At 52.2% G+C, this 26,952-nt stretch overlaps 1 protein-coding gene across 7 annotated transcripts in view; it reads right to left on the reverse strand.

The window, feature by feature from the left end:
- Window positions 1-24,661, reverse strand: part of CNTFR (ciliary neurotrophic factor receptor) — a 201,769-nt gene extending 177,108 nt beyond the window's left edge. For 2 of the 7 annotated variants that reach the window (XM_071425693.1, XM_071425690.1), the window contains exons 1-2: window positions 24,467-24,661; window positions 22,121-22,292 (exon numbers count right to left, since the gene is read on the reverse strand). The gene's annotated coding sequence lies outside the window, so the exon portion shown is untranslated. Of the gene's footprint in view, window positions 1-21,511; window positions 21,637-22,120; window positions 22,293-24,466 lie in introns of those variants that run through there. The other 5 variants (XM_071425689.1, XM_071425695.1, XM_071425692.1 and 2 more) reach the window with 5 other exon arrangements.
- Between the last annotated feature and the right edge of the window lie 2,291 nt (window positions 24,662-26,952).

Raw genomic sequence — 26,952 nt, forward strand, 5'->3', positions numbered from 1 at the left:
TGTGAATTATGTGACTTATACCATCTCCAGCCTGGTAAACTATAAGGTATTGGAGAGGATCCAGGACTGCAGGAAGTGTATCTGCCTTGGCAAAGACAAGAAACAGAGGAAGAAACTGGATGGGAACTAGATGGGCTCTTCCTTCACCTGGTGCCCCAACCTCTCTTTTCCAAGCCGTGTGATTTATCTCTCTCCAGACCATCTCTGCAGGAATCAGGTCCATTACAGAAATTAAAATGTGCCTCTGCCAGCAGCTGGCAAGATCAAACCCTCAGCACGCCTGTCCCCTCCAAGCAGGGGTGGCAGACACCACGGAGCTGGCAGCCAAGCGCAGCAGAGAAGGTGCCAAGAGCAGCTCCTGCACTGCACCCCTGTGGGCCACCAGCTCTGAGGCCTGCTGGCCAGTGGCAACACTCAGAGGGCCAGGCAGCTGCCAGTGTGAGGCTGGATTCTGGCACAGCCAGGCTTCCAGGAGCAATGGGACAGCAAACACAGACCTGCCACTCCATTGCTTGCTACCCACGGCACCAGCACATGCAAGGTGTTAGAGAGACATCAGGATGCTTCAACACTGAGACCGAGTTTGGGGTGCGAGGAGAAGAAAACCCTTTCCCTTCACCCCACAGCTTCCCTTCTTAGGGAAATGTCCCCAGTAAGAAAATGCCTGAATCAAGGAAAGATTCACCTCCCAGGACAAATAACCATCACAAGAGGCTGGTGGCTGCAGGTACTGCTAGAATGTGTGACCGACCAAGAGATCCTTTCCCCAAAGAAAGGCTTCAGCTTCTCTCACACAAGAGGAGCCCTAGAAGAGGCATTTTGATGTCTCGTTGACTGCAAACACATCAAGATCATTATCATTCCTTACAAAAATCTTTTTTGCTCATGTATTTCCAAATGATAACACGAGAGCATTCAATCTTGAAGATGTTTGTGCGCTGAGCTGGTGACAGCTCTGGAAAAGCACAGGAATAAATGCCCGGGGAAGCGTATTAGAAGGGCTCAGAGCTGGCAAGGCAGGCACAAACTTCTCCTGAGCAAGATGAGCTCAGTCAGGCATTACTGACTGAAACAAGAAGAGAGAAATGCAACCCATGCTGGGAGGAGACAAATTCCAGGTGCTCCATCCCAACCCCATGCAGCAGCACGTTGATCCCTAGGACCAGCACTCCTCAACCCAAGACACCGAAGGCTTCACTGAGCAGCCCAAAAACTGCTGCAAAGGCAAAACCTCACAGCAACACAGCAGCACTTGCACACACGAACAGCTGTAGGAGAGGGAGAGCAGCTTTGTGAGCAGAAAAATGTTGGAATATATAATAAAACAGCCGGTGGATTTTTGTCATAAGAGACAAGGTGGCCCTTAAAAGTCAGGGAATGCTGTCCTGAAGGCTCAGATCTTCATGGCCACAGCAAGACCATAAAAGAGAGAAGCCTTAAAATCAAGGCACCTTAAAACTCCCACTGTTTCCTTGATGCAGAGAATGCAGAAGATGTGCACAGACCCTAGCCTTAACAGTAGAACAAGGTGCCCTTGTGCACTCAAGCACTAAAACAGGAGCTTGTTCCACCTGAGGTTCTGCTGGCCTAAGGTCTTGAATAACCAAAGGGCAGATAAGAAACCATCAGCTTTGGCAGGGTATCAGACAATTTTGTTTTTCAGTAAATTTCCTGCAAACAGACTTCTTGCTGGTATTTTCCATCGGTTAAGACAAAAGAATGGAAGCTATCATCTGGACAGTCAGAGTACTGCCATGCCAACAATCAGCCTAATCCCTCTGATTAGAAGAGGATTTGGGGGAAAAAAAAAAACCAAACATACCAAAAAGAACAAAAAAACCACAAACCAGGAAGGGAGATTTGCTTACTTCCTTCCTCAGTATTTCAAAGCAAACCACTTTGTGCTGTGCCACAAGGTAACCTTTCACCAGGCTGTCCTCAGCCCAGCCAGACATGACAGGGCACTGAACACTCTATCTAGGGCCAGATAACTAATTAAATGCCACTGACCATGCCCTGCTAAAGGGATCACAGCAATCTGCCCACACAACAGCAATATCCTCCTGCACATCACCTGGGAGAGCCTGGGGTGACACTACCCTGGGCTGGATCCGAGCCCTGACCTCCCAGTGCCCTTTCAAACCTTCTGCACTCTGTTCCCTGCATTGCCACGGTGCTCTCACTCCCGGTCACAAGGAGCCTGCCAGGATTGCTGATCAGCTGCATGATCTGCTTATGAGGGGAAGATCAAAGGACACCAACCAGCTCCTTTGCAGCTTGTGCCATTTCTGTCCCACTCCTCTCAGTTCTCAGGGAAGCACAGGGTCAGGCAGGTGCAGGTAGCACTGGCTGGGCTTACCCATGCCTGTCCCCCGGGAGCTGGAAGATGCTGGAGAAACATGGCATCTTTGCAAACAAATGCAAATCCAAATCCCCAATCCAAATGTGGGAAACAGCCGAAGGGAAAGCAAAAGTACCCTTTGGCAAGTGCCTTTCTCCCAGGGAAGGTCACTCGGGCCAGCAGATGCGGGGAGGCGTCAGAGTGGGGCTCTCCATCAGCTGTTGACAGCACAGACACTTCATCTTCCGCCAACAGGAACGTCTGGGCATAAGCTGCATAAGCTCCTCGGGTACTCTGGACCATCACCAAGTGACAGTTCATCCTCATCCTCCCATCCTTGCCAGCCTTCTGACCCATCTAGTCCCTAAATAGCTTGGATCGAGGGATGGTACAAGGAACAAGAGGTTAAAAAAAAATCTTCTCCCTCCCTCACCTGCCTGTGCAGCATCTCGGTCCGAGGCTCTGGGTCAAACAGCCTCCTTCAGTTCAAGGCAGATGGAATCCTGTGATTTTTAAGTGACCATCTGTGACCCAGAGCTGCAGCGTGGAGAGACTGGATACAGACCTGCATCTTAAGTAGATTGGATTTTGTATTACACTTACACAGCACAGGCAGCAGAGAGATCCCCCAAAAGGCTTCACAGCCAGATGTAACAGCAATGTGCAAGGCTTAATGCCATGCAGGGAACATGCTCTCCACTGGCTGCTCAGACCCTGCCCAACCGTGGGGAGCAGGAGCCAGCAGGTCCTTTGTTTTTTCCATAAGGAAAGAGCTACAGCCACTCAGGTTTTGGTTACACAAAAGAATGTAGGCACACTGCTACCAAGGAGACAATGCACCACATCTGCAGGCTAGGTCCTGGTTAGGGTTATCCTAACCTGAAAGCACCGAACCAGCCTGCCATGATCTATACAAGGTGCAAGAGACTACACTCAGCTGGGGAGCAAAACGCTCCCATCTGCCCCAGCATCACTCCTAGTGAAGCACAATGGCAGAGCTGGGAGCACTCAGCATCCCTCCTGCTAGTGTTTCCCCTCTGGATAAAAACCACAGTTCATCTCTGCTCTGCAAACATCCCTGCGTGTCACTGCCCTGGCCAAGAGCTGCGTTCTGCAGCTCAAGGGCAAGCAGATGGTAGAAAGCCACACTTGCAGCAGGAGCAGAGCAGGAAGCCTTCGAATCAGGCTACAAATGCGATACAGCCACGGCTGCTCCAACTGGCAAGCCCTTGGCCGTGCATAAGTGGAGTCATTGCCTCCCAGCACCTGAACATTGCCTTCAATTTACACATGACGACAGTAATTAGCACCTCATCTCCAACGGACTAAGGCTGGATGATCAATTTAGCGATCACAACCTTACTCCATCCCCAGCATAACTTTCTGCCATGACAAAGTCACTCACTTTTCTGCCTGATCACAAGGGGACTGCCAAAGGTTTACCAGAACTGGTGCTGCCAGTTCATGGGTCCTCCTTCTGAATTTAAAGTTGTGTAGACAAATCTGTGAGGTATTTTTCAAGCCAAGATGTTGACATTTTATTTGCCCAGCATGAGAACCTTCAGTTGCTTTATTGCAGAGGTTGAACAAAGCACCAAGAACAGGAAAGGGCTGGGGAAAACCTCTGTGGGGTGCGTTGATCTTAGAGCTGTCACACATCAGCGCTGAAGATGTACAACCAGATTACTGTCATACAGCATAAAACTGTACCTGGAGACGCTTGACAAGGCATGTCTAGGCAGAGGAGGGATGCAGCATGAAGCTGGAGTGCACAGCACCACCAAGGCTCCTCAGAGCACAGAGCCTTGCTGGAGGGCACCTTGCAGCTGCAGGTACAGAAACACAGGCTTTGCAGTGGTGGTGGGTGAGGGATGAGTACCCATGAGCAGCTGAGCTCCCACAGAAACAGGGAGAAAAAGCCAGCTCAGCCAGGTCCTCAGCTCTTCCCAAGAGTGGGTGGGTGGTGTAGTGATGCTGTGGGTGATCAGGACTTGCTTTCTTAGAATCGATGCACTTAGAGACACTCACAGCAGAAGGGAAAATAACCTCTTTACTTTTGAGACTGTCAAAGGCTGGAGTTATAGCACATGCTTACCCTGTTATTATGCCATTCCTTGCATGTCCAGTACTGTCCACTGCCAGGGACAGAATCCCAGGACATTTGGCTGCACTGACCAAGCCATTCTCAAGGAATAAGCCGGCCTAAAGCATGCAGCAGGAAAGCACTGAGGCAGATATTTTGATTCACATTTGCAAGGGCTTTTGACAGGAGCAAAGAAAGAACATTTTAAGCATTCCTTTCAGCCAGCATGCATCCCGGCCCACGAGACTTTTCCTAGGGCAAGGCACAAGAACAATCTCTTTGAAATCAAGGGCTCCTTTGTCACCCTGCTGCAAGCCATTTGACCTTCAGAGTCAGAAGGAAGCTCATATCACAAGTGGTTTGATGGGCCTGGGCTGGGAGCGAGTCCAGGCACTGGAGAAGGACCACAGCCCGGCTGCCAACCCCAGCATCTCAGCATGGAGATAAACAGACCCTGAGCTGAGCACTCAGCTCTGGAAACACTTGCTTCGACTCAGCACATTTCCTCTGACAGCCAGACGCAGAAGGTCACTCAGACCAGCTTTCCATGTACAAGACATATCCTTGCCAAGAAAGAAAAGTCCCAGCCAGGCTGTGCCACAGGTGTCCAGAGCACGTTTAAGCCTTTGAAACAGGCTTCACTTCACCAACAGTATCTTCCCATTTCTTTTAAATGCATCAATCCCCCCTGCACTCCCTGCTCTGAGGAGGGAGATTGCACACCCCTCTTCACTCATTCACTACTCTCCCTGAAATTGCCCCACCTTGAATATTTGTAGCTCTCTTCCCTGCATCTAACTGCAGAGGAATTTATTAGGGAGCACAGGACTTCTGAATGATACATGGACAAAGCTGATCCCACAAAGGGCAAGAGCCAGCAGAATTTCTGCCCTAAAATTCACCAAGTGGCCTGGTGCAGCCTTTTGAGAGCTGCTTGCTATAGGCAAGCTCTCCCCCACAGCAGAAACCTCGACAGAGTTAGAGCTAACACGAGTTGCTATTGCTGTGACACATCTGACCTGCAGCTGTGCTGCCAGGGACTGCTCTCCCCATGGACTGTGCTTCCTGTTCTGCACCCAGGTGGGACCACAGCACATCCAAGCCACTGCAGAGCCCAGCCAGCATCCAAAATGCTGTGTCTTCTCCCAGCTTTCAGCTGCTGGGTCCTAGCAGAGGATCTCAAGCCAGCTGAAACTCTAAATGTGTGCCTTAGGCATCTGTATTTACACACAGGAGTTGCTTCTTGATGCATAAACTACAGAAGGGGACACTGAGCCCCAAGACAGGGTTCACTCCCGAGCATTAATCCAGCTACCCCAATTTCCATACCCCACTACTGCCTTTTGCCCGGTGCAAGATAAAAAACAAATCTGGGCTAACACCAGCCCAGCCAATATTCCCCTTCAAACCTGCCCTGCAATGACTCAAACCATGGCAATAACAACAGTTTTTACAAGGAGACAGGAAGAATCTGGACATCAGGCACCAGCCAGAAGGAAGTCATGGCTCCATGGGCGCTGCAGAGAGCTGATCTTGGACGGTGCCTGGGCCAGCGTGAGCAAGGCTTGCACGCCAGGTTCTCCAGAAAAGGGAAATGTGTGACAGATGCATGGTGTTTATGTAGCAGAACGGCCGTGCCGCTCCCACAGAGCCCTGTCAGGCTGTCTGCACACAGGCACACCTCAGGCCTGCGTGTGTGTCCTTCCCGGCCTACCCAGGCAGCGAGGTGTTACAGTACATTCAATTAATTCAATTACTAGGAAAAAAAAAATAATAAAGAATTAGGGCACACAGCCTGTGATTAAGAATTTCTTTCTCAACATGCTGGCAACATGCCTGCAATTACCGAGCCCTTGATTCTCTAAATTCCCCGGAGATCAACAGCACCTGATACCAGCATGTCCTCAGGTCTTTCATAACCCAGAAAGCCGCTCCCCCACCCCGCCGTTTCAACACTGGTGAGATTTTTCACACCTTGCAGCTCAGAAACACTTAAACCTCGGACATCCAGCCCGGCAGGTCACACCAGATTCGCTGGAGTAATTGGCAGCACAGGTGGGCTGCAGCTGACACAAGCCAGGGCAAAAGCGCTCTCATTAAAAGCAGCAAAGCAAGGCCGCGCTCGGTGCGATGGGAGGGAAATTGCTCCCCACACCGACTGTGCCGAGCCAGCCACCAGGAGCACGGCAAAGGCTAGAGCTCCAACAGCCCTCCCGCTAATAAGATCCCCCAGAAATGCGAATGATGGCCAAAGTAGCTGCGTGAAGGCAGGGCAGGAGGCTGCGGAGAGCCAGATGGCTTTTCCCAGCCAATAACCCCAGGTGCCATGGGGTTAAATCAATGCGTGAAGCTATTAAAGGGGGTGGAAGTGTTTTAACACGGTTGAGTGAAATTCCTCACACTTTTAAGTCGACAAGGACGCCATTGGGGCTTAATGGGCTAGCACAACCCGTCCCATTACAGGTCGTTAACACGCGCGGGAGCCTTGGGAAGAGGGGCAATTAGGGCTCCCCACTACCTCTGCCAGAGGGACTCCCTCCCCAGCTTTGAATCCCACCGATTGCCAAGAGGGATCCAGGCAGAGACCAGCCCCTCCTCTAGCCTCTGCACTTTCTCCACCTGGGAGGGGCACACACACATCGGAAGCTTGCAGGAGGTTGAGCTCTCAGCAGGCTGAAGGGGCAGAAAAATGGTCCCCACAGCCAAGCACAGCGCCAAAAGCTCCTAACACAACCTCCTCTGCTGAAGGACATTGCTCTGCCCCACTTTCCTGCCTCCAGACTCAGGGCTGAGGAGCCACTGTCCATCATACACCTAGCAGCAAGAACAAGGAGATACCAACAAAGCATCTGTGCTGTAGAAGCAGTGGGCTGCTCCCCAGAGGTGACAGGGCACTGCTGGGAGTACTGCAGCCCTCAGCTCCTGCCATATGGAGTACGGTGTTTCCAGCCTAGAAATAAAGTTAGGACCTCTCAGGAACTTAATAGGTATACACTGGTTATTTTCCACTGTCAAGAAAGAAGTAACTAAAGCTTAAGTAAAAGGAAAAGCAAAAAAGACTGCATTGCTACCTAAGCTACCAGGTTACAGCACCTTGCTCTGCTCTTCTCCAGACATCCCTGGGGAGGGCAAGCAGTTCTGTTGGTATGGTGGGGTGGGAACCCCAAGGCTGCAGACCTGGAACTAAAAGTGGGACAGAAGTGGCCCCCAAATGTGGCTGCCAGCTTCTCCCACACAGCCAGCTCTGGGGAGGGTCTTAAATACTGATCTGATGAATAGACTTTACAAATTCAGAAACAAGAACAATCCAGAGCATCAATGCCTTGTTCAACCCAGAGCAGAGAACAAGCTGGGAAAGGCTCTGTGACTGCAAGAAGCATTGTGGATGGGAGATTGAGACCACCCATGAGGGAGAATGCCTGGAACAGTCCCCAAAAAAGTGAAGAAAAATCCTACAATGCAGAGTGAAGACAGCCTTGGACACGATTATTTGGCAAATAAGGATTTTACTGTGATGGAACTGATACATATTTTTCTTCCCTCCCATAAGAGGGTCCAAAGCTCCCATGGAGACTATAATAAGAAACAAGCTCAAAGGGTCTGCTTCCCTCAAATACCTATTCCTTTGGACTTCCAGCCCTGCCCACAATCTCAAGATCCCCAGCATATGCAGCCCATCAGGGCTGTGGTCTCTCTCAGGTGTTGTTTCCCTTCTTGCCTGTCCCAAGAGTGGGGTAAGATCTTTGCAGTGCCACAGTTCACCACGGGCAGTGACACCACTCTGGACTTTCATCAATCCAGTGAGGACTCAGCTCCAGCTCTTTCCCTCCTCCTCTGTATTCAAACACCTACCAATATTGAGAAGACCTCGCTCAGAGCCCTTTGGTGGCTGTGTGAAGTAGTTGCAGCCGTATAAGTCTGACTTACTCCTCGTGGAGACATAGCTGTCACTTCCAGTTCAGCCCAGGACAAGCCAATTTACCAGTTCAGTCTCCACAACAACTATGTTCTCACCCTGACCATCATCTGCTCACCATGCTGCTTCCCTGGCATCATGTGTAACACCACTCCACCCCTCTGCATCCAGCTCCTCCAGGCTCCCACTTCTGCACATGCCTTCATTGCAGCTGCCTTCCTCAGGCAAACAGACCCTGCTCAGACCTCTCCAGCCTCCACTGCAGATATTCCCCTCTTTGCATCCTCCTCCAAGTCTCTTCCTAGCATCCCCTTCCCCCTAAAGTGCTGCTCACCAACAGTGGCATGGCTCCTGAAGGTGCTTGTGGAATTGCCCAATATTTAGCTATGAATCACTTGTACTTTTCTCCCATCATCCTAGTAGGCACCCCAGGAATACCAACAAATATCACCTCAGCTTCAGGTTTGCTTTGATGCCTCAGAAAGGACCAAGCAACTGCTGTGAAGCCACTTGCAATGGCCTCCGTCCCACCTGCACCAGGGATGGTCTGCACTAAAAGCAGAGTTTAGGGGAACAGCCCAGCAGAGATCCCAGCCAGGAACAGTTTGCAAGCTGATGTCTTATTCCTGCCTCTGGCTGGGGAAGGGCAGAAACACCTGCAAACCCCAGCGTAGAAACAAACAAACAAACAAACAAACAATTACAGACAATTTATTTTCTTGCTGTCCCCATCTTGCACGGGGACAGACCCAACTGGAAAGGACCTCAGTGACACATCTAGTCTATGCCTTATATCCCTGAAAACCACTCTACTAGGCAGGGCTGGAACAAGCAGCATTAGGAGACACCCAAGCCCCTTCCAGAAATCCAGGAGAGGAACTGGAGCCCCTTGGAGAGAGGAGTGCTCGACCAGGAAGGAGCCACTTCTTGCAGCAAACAATTTGATGTTGAACTACTGGCCAGGTTGCTCAGAGAAGATGTGGATGGCCAACATCCCTGAAAGCATTCAAGGCCAGACTGGATGGGGCTCTGAGCAACCTGGGATAGTGGAAGGAGACCCTGCCCATGGCATGGGGGTGGAATGGGATGATCTTTAAAGTCCTTTGTAACCCAAACCATTCTATGATTCTGTGATTTTGCTCTGCAAAGACTAGGGTGAGCCCAGCCTGAAAAGGCTCCAGGGGTTGTCATAATGCTGTTTTCTGCCAGAGTTGGAGCTTGAAGGCATTACAAGGACAAGGGTTTCTTCCCATCACCCCACCCACCCCCAGGAGACGTTACCTGGCCTCTTACAATTGCAGATGTTCAACAGAGAGAGAAACCACAACAGGGCAGTTAAGGGACCAAGGGAAGTGCCCTAACCCCATTTTTGCCCTGCTCTCACAGGAAGCACTGCTGAACAAGCTCATGGCCAGGTCTGTTCCCCCTGCTGCCGCCACGCTGCAGCGCTGCCCAAGGAGACCAAGCGCAGACCACTTCCCTGCCTGAACCACCATGCAACATTTGCTTTGCGTTCCAGGCACTGGCAGGTCTTATTTGTAAGATGATGAAGCAGTCTGAAACCTTCCACACCTTCCACGGCAATTAGATGCCCCAAACCCCGGGCTCAGCAGAGGGTCAGGTGCGTGGTGCGCCGTGCTCAGCCCCGCGTCAGCCGAGCTCCTCGATGGGATGTCTGAGGAGCACTGGGAGCAGCACCCGCTGCTTGCTTTCATGGTTCACAAGGAATTGGCTTAAAACAGGCAGGGGGGGCTGGAAATAAAAGTTTGGGTTTTTTTTTTTGTTTCAAACAGGGAGGCCAGACATATAACAGTCTCATAACTTCAAGCTGTTTTGATCCAGCCAGCCCCCTCTCTGCTGAGTTCTGTCAGGAGACAGGCACAAAGCACCAATTAAAGACGAGTTATGCTTTTTCTGTCAAGCAAAAAAGAAATGGCGGGGGGGGGGGGGGGGCGGGATGGAAGATGATGGGAAGGGGGGAGAAGAAATCCAGCCCTGGAGTAATTTTGCTTTCAAAGCAAGCTGTCAAGGCAGCCCCCTCTCCTCCCATCTCCAGCTGAGGAAGAGCAAGGGAGCACCCGTGTGCCTGCTGCGACGTGTGGCATCAGTCATCAGACCACAGCATCAGTCACTTGGGACATCAGGCCGAGCCATGCCCTCGCTTTCCCTTGGGCATCTGTCAAAGCCCGTGACAGGGAGCCAGAGCAGCAGATTTTTAGTGAAGATGGGCTGAGCACAGGCCCCACCAGCTCTGATGACAAGAATCCCCACTTATGAGCAATTAGACTGGGAACAAAACAAAACAAAAGCAGCAAGGACTCAGGGCACTAACTAGCTCGTGTGGCCACAACATCAGTGCTGTTTTTCCATGGTAGAGGCATGCACAGCCAGCACAAGCATGCAAACCCTGCCTCTTCTGCCATATAGGTTACCATGTTTGAAGGCTCCCTGCAGTTCTCTTGGCTCGCAGCTGAGCTCAGGACAGAGAGCTGAAAGCTTCCCACACTTCCCACACAAGGCTACCTGCTTTGGCAGCATATTGCCAAGGAGCCACAGCACCAGCATGGACACAGCAAGCTCTCATCACCTTGGGCTAGTACCATCATCCCTGAATCTACCTTGAGCACTTGAAAGCTATTCCTAAGTCTCATCCAGCAAGCACCAGTCTGCAGCTAGACAGATTAAGAAGATTACAAAGGTCCCTCTGGGCTTTATTGTTGTATGAGGAAGATAAATAGCAAGCACAACCCCTTCTAGGGTGAAAAAGGGCAGGCATTTTGGCACTGCACAAGCACCAACCCCAGCTCTAATAACCTATCAGTTTCTTTAGCAAAGCACCCTTTGCAGAACCCATTGGTACTGGTTATGGCATCAGCTTCACTCCCACCTCTTCTTTCCTGGGCTTTCTGAAAGCCTCAGCTAATTACAGCAGCAAAGTTACCCCCAGGAGATAATGCACATCCTCATTTAAACAGGGTGGCACTCGTGCTGGACTGACTGCTTGCAGGGAGGGGATATCCTCTGCCTGCTTGGCAGGACCCGGTCTTCTGGGCTGGATCCGTCCTGCAGTCAGCCCAGAGGAGGAGGGGAGAGCATTTCTACTCTGGTTTAGCTCTGCTTGGGCTGGCTGCACACGCTCCCAGCTCGCTTGCAAGTGCCCTGCTCATTAGCATGGGGTCACTCAGCTGCAGCAGGGCACAAGTACCACTTGGCTATTGCAACACCACTCACGTCCACTGCTGTGGAAGTGTTGAATTTCTTTTAAGAGCCCTGAAGATCTCAATTTGAATTTAAGGGAGGAAAAAAAATCTCACAAAGAATTGCAGGATCTCTGTAAACACACCAGAGGAAAAAAGAAAGCGAATCTTTGAGCCTCTTGACCTTGACAATGTCCTTATAATTACAAGACTATTTATTTTCAGTTAAACCCCAACTATTGAACAGACAGTGTTGAGTTGGTTTTTTCCTGAGCAGGTGATTATCCTGCCTGACTAATCTAATGAAAATTATCAGGAGGCTACTGACCTCCTGCTACACACACTAAATAATGCACAAAGCCTCAGGATCAGACAGGCAAATCATAACCCTGCCTTATCTTAATCACTTTCTATACAGCTCCAGGCCTGTTCCATTCCTGGTTGGCTGTGTTAGCCAAATGCTATCTCAGTGGAAACCACAGCAGAGCCAGCCCTGAGAACTGCACAGCAAAAAGTTACCTCCTTAAGATTTATTTCTGTAAAAGCCAAGAGCTGCAGAGGCAGATATATTTAGTGTTTAAGCTGCTGTCTGACTCCTGAGCTTATGGCAGGAGGCGGTGGTCCCCTGGTACCTGGCTTTGGGAAAAGCAGTATTTTCCTGCTTCTTTGAGGCAGGGTACAAGGAAGGTAAGGTATAAAAAAGGAAAAAAAAAAAAAAGAAAGAAAAAAGTGCACAAAGGGGCTCATTGTTCCAGATAGGTAAAGCAACCTTTCCACTCCATCCTCTTGGAACCTTGTGTCAGTCTCCTCCTGCAAACAGGACTGCTCATGGCTTCTAAAAATGCCACAGCACGGCATGAGGACTAGGGCAAAGCAGGAGGAGCCAACAGTGGGGATGCACTGTCCCCAGCTCAGGGCCTGAGGATCTGCAGCAAACCTGTCCCACTCTTTGCGGCATCATTCTCCTTCAGGAGAGACAAGTGCAGCAGCTGGAAGAGATAAAAGACTAAAAATATCAATTAAGGACCATAGAACTGAAGAAGGAGACATTAAAAAAGAAGTTATCACATACTCCCCACACAGACTCAGCTTGAACAGCACCCACAGCTAGACAAACAAAATACATTGGGGTGGCTTCAAGCCTAAAATAAGTTTCCACTTGGGAATCTACAGAGAACAGTGGAAAAACACAGCTAAAGGACAAACTGACTAATTTTTACACACCCTGCTTCCCTACATGGAACCCTAGCTACAACACCAGAGAGAAGACACCCCTCTTACCCATCCAGCCTGACCTTGCTGCCTCATCCTTGGCACCCATCCTGTGTGGTTCTTCAGACCTCCTGCAACGGGAACTCCCAGATCTCCTCCCATCACTGCTGCAGCCAGGAGCTTCACCTTGCAGCCCTCACAAACTGCTGGCAGCCTCAGCAGCCTGCCCCTGCCCTGAAAGGCTCTCCCCATCCACAGGACACCTGGCTGATCCTCCCACCCCAGGAGTCTTGAGACACTTTTCTCCAGCTGGGGATGTGCTAAGCACGATGTGGGTGGACAGATTCCTCATATTTTAAATGGCACTTTCTTCCAATCTTATGACCTTTCAGAAGAACAGGGGCAGTTTCTTCTGGAGTGAGCAGAAAAAAAGCCCAGGGTGGTTTTAGGCATGACAGGAGAGGGAGCAAGAGAAAGCACAGAAAGACAGGCAGGAAATAGCACAAGCTTCAGCTTTGTGAAAATACCAGCTAACACATGCAGGGAAAAGGATCCATAGTGTAGATATTCAAAGGGAAGCAAAAATCTGGGAAAAATTAATGTTCACAGCAGCAATTGTTGGGGGGACAGTGATCAGGCAGGGCTTTCAAAGTGAGCAGTACTGAGCCAGAGTCTCTACCCAGGGCAGATCCCAAATCTGCAGATGGAAGGGTTCAGCACTGCTGCTCTGTGGGCATGGCCATGCCCAAAGGTGTCTCCAGAGAGATGATCCTGAGTCCCATGGAGCCTGGTCACACCATCTGAACATGGGATGGCTAAAAGGGTAAACTGTCCAGGACACAGCAAAGGAAAAATCCTGTGCTTTTGGTCTCAGTTTTAGAGAGCTAGCTGTTGCTGAGGCATCTGAACCACTTCTGGAAAGGAGTTAAAGCAATAAATAAATTCCTCCATCTCCTAGTCTGGGTAACAAGAGCAACCTCTGGCTTTTCTGGTCACTGAAGCCAACGCTGTAAGTGCTTGTGTCACACAGCCTCGCTCCATCCACATAGACATGACTCTGCCCTGAAAAGCCAAGGTGCAGGTCAGTGTGTGTCTCTGCTGTCTAGGCACAGGCACAGAGGGGATTGCCAGAGGGCCACTGTCTGGGTTAAATTGGCAGCACCCCACTGAGTTATGGGGGACCCTCTTGAGCTGCCATCCTTGCTGAAAGATGCTGCTAGACAGCTCCCAGCAGGCACTGGGCAGGGTCTGGTGAATGTAGAGGGGAAGGTGAGAGATTGGCAAAATCTGGAGAACTACAGCTGTCTCAGGATTAACTTGTCACTGTGCCTGCTCAGGGAGGAGCCTTGCACAAGAGGAAGGGATGGAGTTGAAACCACATTGCACAAAACCCTCAAAAATGCTCCAAGGACTAAAGCTGGAGTTGGCTGCTGGTGCTGGGATCAAGGGATGGCTCCAGCTCCAGCTCCAGCACCTGCAGCCACTCCTGGTTCCCTATTCCAGAGCGGGGTAAGCTCCATCCTCTCCTCATGCCAGGAAACAGGCACTGAGCCTTCCTGCTCACACAGTGGCAGGAGGTTGTGACTGCCTGGGAGGGACTGCCACACACCAGAGCTTGCAAATGCATGTTCTGGGGAGGTTTCTCCACTCCCCAAGCTGACTTCCAGCTGGAGACACGTCTGTGCTTGTCTCCAAGGCAGACAGCAGCAACTGAGGCATCCTCTGGTGCCGCTCCCCACCAGCAGAGCACAGAAAAGTGTTGGAGTGACAGCCTCCAGGGACACGGGAGCAATTTCCTCACCACACACAAGGACAGCCCTCGCCTTCCTTGCTGAAACCCACTGGGTCAGAGGCTGATTGGTGCCACGTGTCCTGGCTGTCTCCAGACAGACACCCAGCCTGCTGGGACTCTGCTGAGAGCCCACCAGCTCACAGCACACGTGCCTGCCTCTGAGACCTGGGCCAGGCTTAGGGAGGAGGAAGAGTTTGCCTGCAAGCCTCTACCACTGCCCTCTCCACCCCAAAACATCTTTTTCAGTGCAAACCTGGCTCTGTCTGCTGTTTTTGAACAGCTGCTGCTAACTGAGCCTAGAATGGCCTGATCAACAGGGAGAAGGAGGAAGCTAAAATCTGTTTCTTTTCTCCTGTCCACCAGCAAAGCTGTTGCTCCAGCCCCCAAATGTTAATGCCAGTGATGGGAGACAGGAGGAACCCAGCTGGACTCCTCCAAGGCAGGGATGCAGCAGAGTGAGCTGTTGCTGGGCCAGCACTTAGGAGAAAAGAATCTTCAGCTTGACAACTCAGCAAATTTGATCTGAAACCGGCAAGAGAGAAAAAAAGTAAAGCCTTTAAATGTCATCTTAGGTTTGACTGCCAGAAGCACTACAGACAGACAGACAGACAGATAAGCACAGTGCTGCACAAAGAGCCGGATGCCCTACTTTGATCTACTCAAGTGTTTACTAATGTGTCCCACAGCTGGCAGGAGCTGTTAGCAACTCAAGAAATCTGGTTTTCTGCCACCAGCTCTGCTCTGGGACCTCAAGGAAATCCCAAAGCCACTCCAGGTTTCAGCTTCCCCTCTTTGAAGGCAATGATGCTTGCCTCCAACCCCTAGTGGTGGCAAGGTTAAAGGCTGACCCTGATAATGTACCACAGCAAACAGCCTTGGGGAACCCTCCAAGCCTAAAAGCAGATGTGCAGTGACACTTAAACCTCCAGTTTGGGTCCTACACCCAAACACAGGCTAGATCAATTCCTTGGGAGAGGCAAAGTCAAAATCATCAACACAAATCCTTTGCCATTGTCTCTTCTGTAAGTCATGCCATCATCTCCTTCCTTCCTCTGGAAGGAGCTGGGGAGATACCAGGTCCATTTATGCAGAAATGGCTCTACCCTGTGCATAAGGCAGCCCTGCTTGGGAAAAAAACACCACCATTTCTGGCCTGACCAGAGGTAGATTTACCAGATCTAAGAAGCACAAATGCTGCATGCCCCTGAAGTCGAGGACCCACCATGGCTGCTGGGAAAGTTCCTCTTCATCCTTGCTTTGCAGTTGAACAAGCCAGGGTGAAGCTGGAACTGCTGATCCAGATCAAAGAGGGCTGGGGGAGAGCAGATGTGTGTGTACAGCAAAAAGCAGCTTGCAGAGCAGGGATGATCAATGATCCCCATTCCAGTCCTCCTCCCATCTCAACAAGCCCCAAAAACATGGTGTGCCTCAGCATTGCTGGAAGATGGCAACATGCACAAAACTGGAGCCCAACAGGCAAATGTGCCAATGAGAATGACTGATGGTAGCTTGTTGGACTTCTGAAGGATGGACACCTTCACTGAGAGTCATCAGGTGCATGCCTGGAATGTCCTCAGCACTCAGGTTTCACTGAGCTCAAACTGCACCTTCTGGCAAAACAACTCCAACTGCAGATACAAGGGAAGAGTCTCCAAAATGGTCAGGAAGTTGAGACATTACAGAAATGCCCCATGAAAAGGGCAAGGGGTTTCTGCCAGGTGGCAGAGCATGTCTGAGGCACAGCCAAAAATACTGTCCAAAAATACTGACATCTGTCCCTCCTGCACAGATGTCAGCATTAGCTGGTGCTCTGTGCCGTGTCATAGCACTTACTTTCATGCACAGAATAAAAACTAGACTCGCCAGCATACCCAATGGGCCTGTCAAACTAATCACGTTAGGAGAACTGGAAACACACCAGCAGCAAGAGCCGGCCCCTGCTCCAGAGCCCTTGCAGAAATCACGCGTCCAGGAGACGGAAAAGCCTCTGTCGTTCCCGTAACCAGGTCAATAAAAGCACAGACAACTCCATCCAGAGAGAGACTTTTTTTTACGAATCACAAGAAAGAGCAGCTTCAGCTCCCCCAGCTGCAAATAGGTGGGCAGGCACCGAGAGGCAGCACGGAAATGTGTCTGTGCAACATGTGTGGGGAGCCGGCCGCCCCGCACATGGCCGGGACGTGGGACGAGAGGAAACCGCTCTGAACCCAGCCGGGAGAAACAGAGGCGGCAGCTTGGTGGGACTTCTCCCACCCCCACCAGCTGGGCTCCCAAATCCAGCAGCCTCCCACCCATATGTGTGTCTGGCATGCTGGGGAGAGGCAACAGGCTAGACAAGGATTGCAAAGCGGAGAGGTCCCAGGCAGCTCTGAATGGCTCTGAATGGCTTTGAATGGCATGGAGTGACAGTAACTTCCTCTCGCTCTGGGGGAGAGTAAAAATACCCAAAATGAACTTCAATACCCAAAATGAACTTCAACCTGGCTCCTCAAGAACAAAGCAGTCCCGTCCCCAAACCCACAGTTATCTGTGGGTGCACTTCGCTGTAACACTGTTATTTCTAGAGCTCATCGTTAAGTGAGAAGCCCAGAGGACTGGACAGAGGTTTTTTTGATCAAATTTCAGAGCACCAGCAGCCTTTTGTTGTCTTTCCTTCCTTTTAACATATTTGTTTTTCAAGCCCTCAGTTCAGTGGCACAGAGGAGGGTAAATCACACATTGGTGGTGAAGTCTAGCACAAGCTGCCTCCCCTTTGAATCTGAGAACCACACTTTAACCACAAGAAAGGATGTGTCCTCATTATCACCAGCATTTTTAGGCCCTAGACAAAAGGACTGTGGTGCAGGGTGTACCTAGAGCAAAAGCAGAGATAAGGTTGTTTTATTATACATGATACTGTTTGAATTCACAACTGAATCTCGTGCCGGGCGCTGAGGTGCCCAACCCAGGCTGCTTCCCCAGGCAGGAGGGCAGCAGTGCAGGTCTCTCCCTCTGTGCTGATCAGCTTGTGACACCACAGCACAGGGAGCAGCTCCCCATCCACCACCTATAACACAGCACCCTAAAATCCAGCGTGGCCCCTGCAGCACTGGCACAGCACGGCAACAGCTCAGGAAGAGCTGCCTGGGTCAGCCCTGTGTGGCACCGTCCTCCAAGTTACCAAACCCAGTCCCCAAGTTATGGGCACATGTGCTTCAGAGTCTGGGAATGCCACCAGAGACCAGGAGCAGTAGGAAAGTACCAGGCTGCAACTTTGTGAACAAAATGAATTCACTGGCTTAACACCCACATAATTAAAAGCAGGCGCATCCCTTGGTAACTGTTAGCACGGGAGTGTGCCTGGCTGTGTGTTTGCATTTGGGGGGCTGCAATTCCACCTACACAAGCAAAGAGAGTCCCTTTGCAGACCCAGGCTCCTCACAGCACTGATGAAGCACACCGGGAACATCCTAGCCCCAGGATCCATTTCATTTCCCATTGGCACAGGAGTAACAGTAGCTCCTTCCTGCCAAGGAGGTCTGAGCTACCCACTGCTCTCTCCTGGCAATTCAGAGGGCTCTGACAGCCACGGGGACCTCAGCCCTGAGAGTGGAGAGCATTCTTTTGCTCTCTGCTGCTGAGATGGCAATGGCCCTGCTCTCCACACTCATCCACCAGCCTGGCTTCAGGTGGCTCCTACTGGCTCTTAGCACCACTGCTGGGAATGGGCAACTCCCACTCTCCTCTCCTCACATGTCTGACTGAACAATGGTTTTGATAGATGAACAGCAGGCAGTGAGAGCAGCCCCAGAGGGAGCAACCTCCAGCCCCAGCTCTCAAAAGGGAAACAACACCCACCATCCAGGTGTGGTCCAGCAGAGGTGCAGGCTGTAAGCTCCTTCCAACATCAGAGAAAAGCCTTCCCGGGAGCCTTTCCCTCTTACCCAGCACTTCTTGTACTGCTTCCTGCACCAGTTCCCCCTCACAGGGTGTGTTGCATAGTATTTAAATACAACCAGGTCTGGGCAAGCCAGATTTCAGTAGATCCCATGTCCCCTCTGTCAGGCAATGCTAAGAAAGGGGTCACGATTCCTCCATCAGCTGTTAGTACAGCATCACTTAATGCAAATCCTCACAGCCCTCCTCCTCCAGCCTCCCCCCAGGCAGAGAGCAGCAGAAAGTGATCCCCCTCAGGGAAAAGAGAGGAGATTTCGCACATAGTGGGCACCAGTATTAATTCTTCCTACTGCTGCAGGCTTTCCTTTCATTCTGTGACTTTATGAACATCACTCAACGTTGGCAGCAGCCCCGGAGGGTATCACGAGTCGCCTGAAAAGGAAAAGAGCCTCTTCAAGCATCTGGGCTGCCTCTGAGCCAGAGGGCGGCAGCTCCGGCCGTGCACGGCCACACTGACCAGACAGCTCACAGCCACGGCACTGGATCAGCCATGCCTCAAGGGGGCTTTGATAACATCTTTAGGGTGTCATGGCTAATTAGAGCCCTGACTACACCCTCTAATTAGGTAACACTTTCAGACAAATCACCCTGTCCCCTTCAAACCACTTCACACCTCCAGACACATCCCTAATTGACTTGAAAGTTGACTCGGCACTTCTTCCCGGACCTCCTTCCAATTCACAAGGCATTTCAAAATAAACAAACCCCTGCTCCTCAGTCCTGTCTCAGAAGCCAGCTGGGGAATTGCCCTCACATCCGCACAGGCAGAGCACCTGCACGACCCGACACAAAACCTCCGTCTCAGGCACAAAGCAAACGCTCTGACGCAGCGGCAGCACCGTCCTCCTCTGATCTCTCCTTTCTACCCATCCTGGCGCTACTTCCAACAACAGCCAGCAAAGCTTTTTCTCGGAGTACAGGAGTGTTTGCGATGCATCAGTGTCCTACTAAAAATATTGCCCCGGGGGCTCGCGAGAGCAGCACGGCTCCAGCAAAGGAGCCTGGTATCTGGCAACGGAAGGCATTAGAAAAAACCCTAACCATTGAGAAATTAATATGCCAGAATGATATCAAGTGCCAACATTTCAATCCAGAAGCTTGACTTCTGTTTTCATTACCTAATGAATAAGCTGAAACGATCCAAATGTTTTCAGTTTCCCAACAACACAAAATCTGAAGTAGATAGGCAAACCCCCCACCACCATCATAACTGCAAACATGCTGAACAAAAACTATCAAAATTCATAGAAGATAAATATTGAGCCCTTAAAAGCTTGCTATGAGAACAATGTCTCTTTATTTGCTTTCTGTGAGGTTTATTATAACAAGAGAGAAAGACTCCAGTATACAGTGCTTTAATATATATACACGCATTCACAGCTGGAATAATAGATTTTAAGGACTCAGGACAATATTACAGCTGGATGTATGCAGAAATGCATAAACATACCTTCAAAAACATATTCTTTGCACCCCACCCAGATATGTAGATGGACACACATATAATACACACACACACATACACACACACACTCTCCATGTTTCAAATCGATCAGAACCATTCATTAAATCAGACTCTCTAAAGTTTCTGCTGCTTTGGGAAAACATGACCCTGAGGAGACATCATGCATGAATTTAACAACCAGCAGAAAATGAAACCATAACACGCTGCATCTTGAAAGCCAGCCCTGAATCTAACTTAATCCCTGCTCTGGACAACGCCTCTAGAGAGGCATTAAAACCATGCTAAGGTGTTTTCCTGGATTTCCCAGATTCCCCGGAGATTCCCTGGCACTCCGGCTGCATCCACCACCTCCTTGCTTCGGAGATGTTTCCGGCTGACCGCTTCCATCCCTATCCTGCTGCTTCCACGGCCAGCGACGGGCAGAGCCAGCGGAGCAGCCTCCGGAGAGCCGCGTCCTGCCCTGGCCGCAGGAGGAGTTACCGGGACAGCTCGTGGGGTTTAACACTCCTAATTCCTACAAAACGTGCGGGGGAATGATGCACGGGGCATGAAGGGTCAAGAGCAGCTTTGCAGCCTCCTTTCCCATCCCCAACAAAGGAATTCCAGCAGATCTCGTGCCCCCTAGTGTCATCCTGGCGAACGGGCCGGCGCCGGGCACCGCCGAGCACCGGGTACCACTTGGCCCAGGCAGCAGCACCCCTGCTTGGCCACACCGTGCAGAAGCCACCGTGTCCTGCTGGCTCGAGAGCACGGCGAAATGACATTCACAGCAGTTCATGCAAGGGACAGCGTGAGCTCGCTGTCCCTCCCCAGCACCCCGGGGTACCACTGCCCAGCAGGCGTCCCCATGCCCAGCACGGTGCCACCTCTGCTCGGCTCTGCTCTGCCCCGGAGGAGCCCCGGCAAGATCGGCCCGTCCAGCAGAGAGCCCAAAGGGTGTCCCTGGAGAAGGGCCAAGAGGAGGAGGCAGAGAGCATCTGCAGTGGACACTGTCCAGAATACAACTCCTCCTAAAAATAGACAGATCCTGGAAGGGCACGGCCCTTCCAGGGAATGGGAATGCTCAGTCCTAGGAGCTCAGGGTTTGGCATGATAAAACTTCAAAGTGCGCGAATGCAAGGCACTTTGTTACCCTGTTTCTTCCCCATGAGAGCACCTGTGGCATCAGGCTCTGGCTACGAGCACGAGAAGCAATGAACAAAATCAGCCCAGAGCCCAGCATCCCTCTGTGCCAGCCTGCTCTGACCAAAGATCCAGCATCTCCTCGAAAAATGCCCATGCCAGCTGCAACACCAACAAGTGCAACCACACCCCACACGCAGAGCACCTAAATAAGAGCTGGAAAGATGCACAGGAAATGTGCGTGCACGTGCCTCAGTTTCCCCATCTGCCCAGCTTGCCCTCTCTTATTTTCCTCATCCCTCCTGTTCAGCTATTAGTTCTTGTGGGAAGAGGGACCCCAGGAATACACCTAGACCACCGGCCCCTTCCAGCATCTGCTACCAGCATGCAACCAAATCTCAGTAACCCATCACCAAAATTTGGAGGAATTCTCCCCAGGGCACTGACCTGAGTATGCTGCTTTCTTCTGCAACACCGAGCAGGGACTATAGCTTAGAATAATGGGGAAGTAACTCAGTTCAGTGCTGACAAAGCATCACAAGCCCCAGCGGGGTGGGAGGGGAGGAGGTGTCCTTCCCTCACGCTGCCATGCCTGGTATACATCATGTTTAGGGCCAGGCATACGTCACCGATACAAAATGGACAAATTGGAGGGATTTCAGAAAAATGAGCGACAAAAATTATCAGGAGGCAGAAGGGATTGATTTACAAGGGGAGATTAAAAAAGCTGCGATCAGCCTAGCTGGGCTGAGCAAGTACTGACTGCAAGAAGCAGTTGGATGCTAATCTGCAAATGGGATGAAAACAATATGGGAAGGAGCAATTTAGCATCTTCATCAGTGCTGGGATGAAATGAGGGGGAACTCAGGGCTGAGTAGGCAGGGAAAAAAAACCCAAACCAACGCAAAAACTCCTTTCCTAGTTATGCATGACTGTCTCCATCAAAACACTCAAAGTCCCCAAAACTCACTCTGCCTCGGACAGGGACCCTCGGGAGCAACTGAGCACACACACACACACACACACACACACAGCCCTTTCCCACCCCTGACTCACACTCAGGAAAGCAGAAGGGCTGCCACGATAGCCGGAGAGGATGGAGGCTTCACGCTTGCAGGGAAGCAGTGGCGAGCGGAGGCTAGAGCTGGCGGTGGCGGTGGGGAGGTCCCCGCAGAAGGACGATTTGCACTCCCAGGTCTTCACAGGGGAAAGGTGCTGAGATGGCTTCCTGCAAAGTGGCAGGAGTGAGCTCAGCTGCGAGCACTCAGATATTTACACACAAACAGCACATTACTCAGCAACTCTCATTTGTCAGGCATAATGGCAGCGGCAGCAATAATAAACGACAGAGCTGAGAGACAGGCTCCCCAGGCGCACACCCAGCCCCAGACTGAGCTGGAGCAGGATGCGTGTCTCCAGCTTGCAGGGAATTAAATGAGAGTGGCCAGGAGCTGGGGCTTGCACCCACAAAACTCCTGCTGCCAGCTTCAGAGAGTCAGTCACGTCTCCAAAAGCTAAGCCTTGGCTGCACAGTTATTTGAATGTGTGTGTGCATCACAAGCTTTGTGGCTCTGAGAGGTATCAGGGCTTTCCCCAAGTCCAGAAGCTGCTGAGCACTTTTCAGGGGAAAAGGGATGCAAAGTCCTGGCACAATGGGGTCCTCTTGGGGTAAATCAGACCAAAGATAATGTACAATCATTAGATCATGGCTTGGCTTGCTCTGACAAGAGGCTCTGATAAACTTATCTTGAGGAGCTGTCGCAAGGAAGACTGCCAGGCACGAGGCTCTCATTTCTAAAGCTCAGCCTGTCTTGGGAAAGTCCTCCTGGTGCAGTGAGCCCCAGAGAGTTCTGGTCCCAGGACCTGGTCTCAGCATGCTGCCTGGCCGGACACGAGCATCCCTTGCACATCTCCAGACATCACAGCAAAGCTCTAACTCCTCACGGAGGGGCAAGGCAGGGATCCAGATCGGCTGCTCCCAAATATTTGCACATTTTGCAGAAAGCAGCCAATGTCAGTGCCTCGCTGCCTGAACACACGGCCAGTGGGACTGGCAGCAGCATGTGCAGGTCCTGTCCCTCACACAGGTACACAACGTGGTGTGCTGAGAGTGGGCACAGCCAGTGAAATTCGCTAAATCCGAGGAGATGCCAGCAAGTTCCCGAGCAAAAAGCAATCCGAGGAAAGGACCTCCTCAACCATCCCACAAATTAAAAACACAAAGGGATGGGGAAAAGAAATTGAACAGCTTTGCAGGCAATCCCCTTTCTGTAACCTGTCCTCTGAACAGACCCTGCACATGTGTCCGTAAGCTTGGGGTGGGGAACATAAGAGAGTAAAGAAGTGCCGATCGTTAGACCAAAAAAAAGTTTAGTGGTTAAGGAAACAACTGCCAGAGGAGCCAGGGAAGCTGGAACATGCAGACCTGGTTCTGTCCTCAGTGAAGACACCACAAATTGGCTCACGAGCTGACTGGAGTCACAACTCGTTTTCAGGATTGCAGTGGGGGAAGTCACCAAGATGTGGAAATGTCAGGGAGTTTTGAGCAGCATAGGGATCGGTGTGTATTATGCAATTCTGGAAAGCAGCCCTTGTACTCACGCTCGGGATGAACTGTCTGCCTAACCCAGGGAGAGCAGTTCCCCAGAAGCACCATGCAGACACTTTTCTTATAAAAATCACACTTCGGGGAAAAAAAAAATTTAAAAAATAAAAAAGAAAAAATAAAATCTGCACTGCCACAGCAGAGAAGAAGGCAGGTTGCGCCTTTGGAGAGACGGAGAAGAAGCCTGCTCTCCCGCCCAGGAAATCCACGGGCTCCGGTTTACAAAGAGCCGCCCCGCAGTCCCAGCCGCTCCAGCCCCGTGCACTGCCGCAGGGAGAACTCATCCCTCCCAGCCCTCAACCTGGTGCCGGCCGCGATGCCCTCCCGGCCGGGCAGGGGACGGGGGTCCCGCCGGGCATGGGACGGGGGTCCCGCCAGGCAGGGGACGGGGGTGCCACCGCCGCGCCCCGATGCGGACCCGCTGTCTCGGAGGGTGCGGGGACGCTCCGGCCCCTCGCCCCCCATCCCTCCCCGCCAGGAACACGCGCACGGCGGGGCAGGAAAGTATTGAGCTGCCCAAATTGGTTCCTCACGGCGGGGCGGACGCGCGGCCCACGTCGGGGCGCGGACACACGCGGGCGCTGGAAAGGTGCGCGGCTGCGGGGCGGGAGGGAGCACAAGACCGGGAGCGACTGCGGGGGAAGAAAGCGTTGCCCCCCGCCTTCCTTTCCGCCTCCCTGGGCGGCGGGCCCCGCGGCTCGCCGCCGCTGACCCCCGTGCCCGCAGGCCGCCTCCCCCGTCCCGCGGGTGGGGGTACATCCCGTGCCGCCCTCCGGCCCCGGCCGCCCGCTACTCACGGCGCCTTCCTTGCCGCCGCTCCCGGCGCTACCCCATGCAACCACCGGCTGCTTCTGCACCGGCTCGGGGGCTATAAGCTCTTTTAAACTCCAGCACATAACCCATGTGACCGCAGAAGCCACTGGTAAGGAGCGCCGGGGAGCCAGCGATGAGCTCAGCCCGCACCCCCCGGCACAGCGCCGGGGACGCGCTCCCGGCCCCGCCGCGCCGCGCGCACCCGCCCGCAAACACAGCACACACACACACACACACACACACACGCTCGCAAACACAAACACACGCACACCCACACACGCACCCCCCACAGCCACACACTGATCCACGCCCCTGCGGACACGCCGCCGCCTCCCTCCCCACGGATGCTGAGCCGGAGGGAGGCACCGCACACACAGGCGCGCCCCACCGACCCCCGTGCAAATGCACACTCGTGGAAGCACCGTGGGGACGCCGCTCTGTGCACACACACACACACACACACATCACCAGCAGCACACCCTGCAAGCCCCCCCATCTCCCCAGAGTGGAAGCAGCAGGGTCGTGGTCACCTCACACGTGCCCTGTACACACAGACACACGCACACACACACACACACACACACACACACGGGGTCGTGCACCATGCACCCTCCACGTGCATTGTCCCTTCCCTCCACCACGAGATGCAGACCCAAGAGAAGGAGCCACACTTCCATCACCGTGCACATCCTCGCACACGCCCCACTCGTGAGTGCCGAGCTCCCTCACACCAACACCCTCCTGGAGTGCGCAGCAGCGCCCACAGGAAGATGCACACTATCACGAAAGCCTCTCGCCCCTCTCACACACACTGCACAACCAAACACCCACCACACGTGTGGGCTGTGCTCCTCTCGCACAGCCGCTGCAGCCACACCTGCACCCACCTTCCCCACTGCAATAAAACCTGCTGCTGGGTGCTGAACATGCCCACATTGCCCATCCATCACAACCCCAGCCTGTGAGGTCCCCTGCAGCATGTGGGAACACCGCATTTCCCATCACAGATAAGGACAGAGAGCTGTCACATGTGTGGGTGGGGTCTGCAGGGCAAAAAGGGCAGATGTCCCCCTGTGCTGTGCTCAGTTACTCCTGATGAGGGGGAAGCCCCAGGGGTGGCCATACAGCTGGGCCAGGTTGGCCACCCCAGCCACGGCACAAGAGGATTGGGAGTGCCAGGCTGAGATGTGCCAAGCGGGGACGGGAGCCGGGTGTGAGGATTTGGTGTGCAAAGGGCTGGGACAGGCAGGCCTGGCTGGGCAGGTGCAGGCGTGTGCTGCTGGGGCACGCCAGCAACACGTGTGAGAAGGCAGAGCTGGCAGGCAGAGGGCTCCGTTGAGAGCTGAGTTATGGAAAATGACTCTTTCCAAGGAATTGCTAAAATTAAAGCAGCAGTGAGGCCAAGCAAGCAGGAGCCAATGGGGAGGGTGAGCAAGGACAGCCAAGCAGCCTCAGGGCAAGGAAGGGCAGGGTGGGCAGGAGGCCGAGGGGAAGGCACCCTTGCGGGGCATCCACCCTTGCCTCCTGTCAGCTGCCCAGGCAATGGCAAACACCTTGTGGGGAGGATCTGGGGAGAGGCTGACTCGCACCCTGGTGGCACTGGCTGGAGGATGCCATGGAGCAGGAGGCCTGGGGGAAATAGCCTTCCCCAGCCACATCCCCCACTTGGCTGCCAGTGTGCAGAAAAATACCTCTGTTTTCCCAGCCTGGAAAAGACAAATGCCCATGAAGAAACAGCCTGCTCCCTGCCAGGGGCTAGCTGCCAGCAAGGCACAGGGAGCAGTGCCCACAGGCGATTTTGGGGAGCCCTGCAGAGGCCTGAATCCCATTATGCACATCCTCTGCCCTTATCTCCAGCCTAGTGACTGTGGCAGGGGTGCTGCTCCCTGGACATCAACATTCAGGTCGGCAGTAAGAGCTGCTCCAGCTTCCAGATATCTGAGTGTTCCCAGCTCAAATCCCCGTGACTCAGGAAACAACACATGCAAGAAAACTCTGCAGAGAGACTTGGGAGAAATACTCCCATTGGCAGGTTCCCACTTTCCCTGGCATCCCAGGACTTCTCCTGGTCTGAAGAAAACAACAGTAGTAACAAAACAACAGAGCTTTCTTCCTGATCTTCCTGTTAAAGAAAAACCCAAAAACCTAATATTTGGGCAAGGCTACAAAAGTAATTCTCTTTTGTTTTAACTAGATAAGTGTTGATCAAATCAAAGCTACCACCTCTCTTTGCATTGTGGAGACAATGTCACACAGGCAGAGGAAGGGGGCTGGGTGGGAGCCAGGTTTTTTCTGGTTTTTCACTGATGCTGCTAAAAGACATTATTAATTGGATGGAAATAATGATGTTTTGTCTCAGATGAAAGTGCACAATAAATTATTATTGTTAGTAGTTTTATCCGTGAAGAATAACTAGCATGTTGGGACTCTGGGGGAATCTGTGATAGCAGGTCCTAGGGAAAAAAAAAGA

The sequence above is a fragment of the Agelaius tricolor genome, unplaced genomic scaffold (assembly GCF_023055355.1).
Source record: "Agelaius tricolor isolate 1412-34295 unplaced genomic scaffold, bAgeTri1.0.p SCAF_4, whole genome shotgun sequence".
NCBI lineage: Eukaryota > Metazoa > Chordata > Aves > Passeriformes > Icteridae > Agelaius > Agelaius tricolor.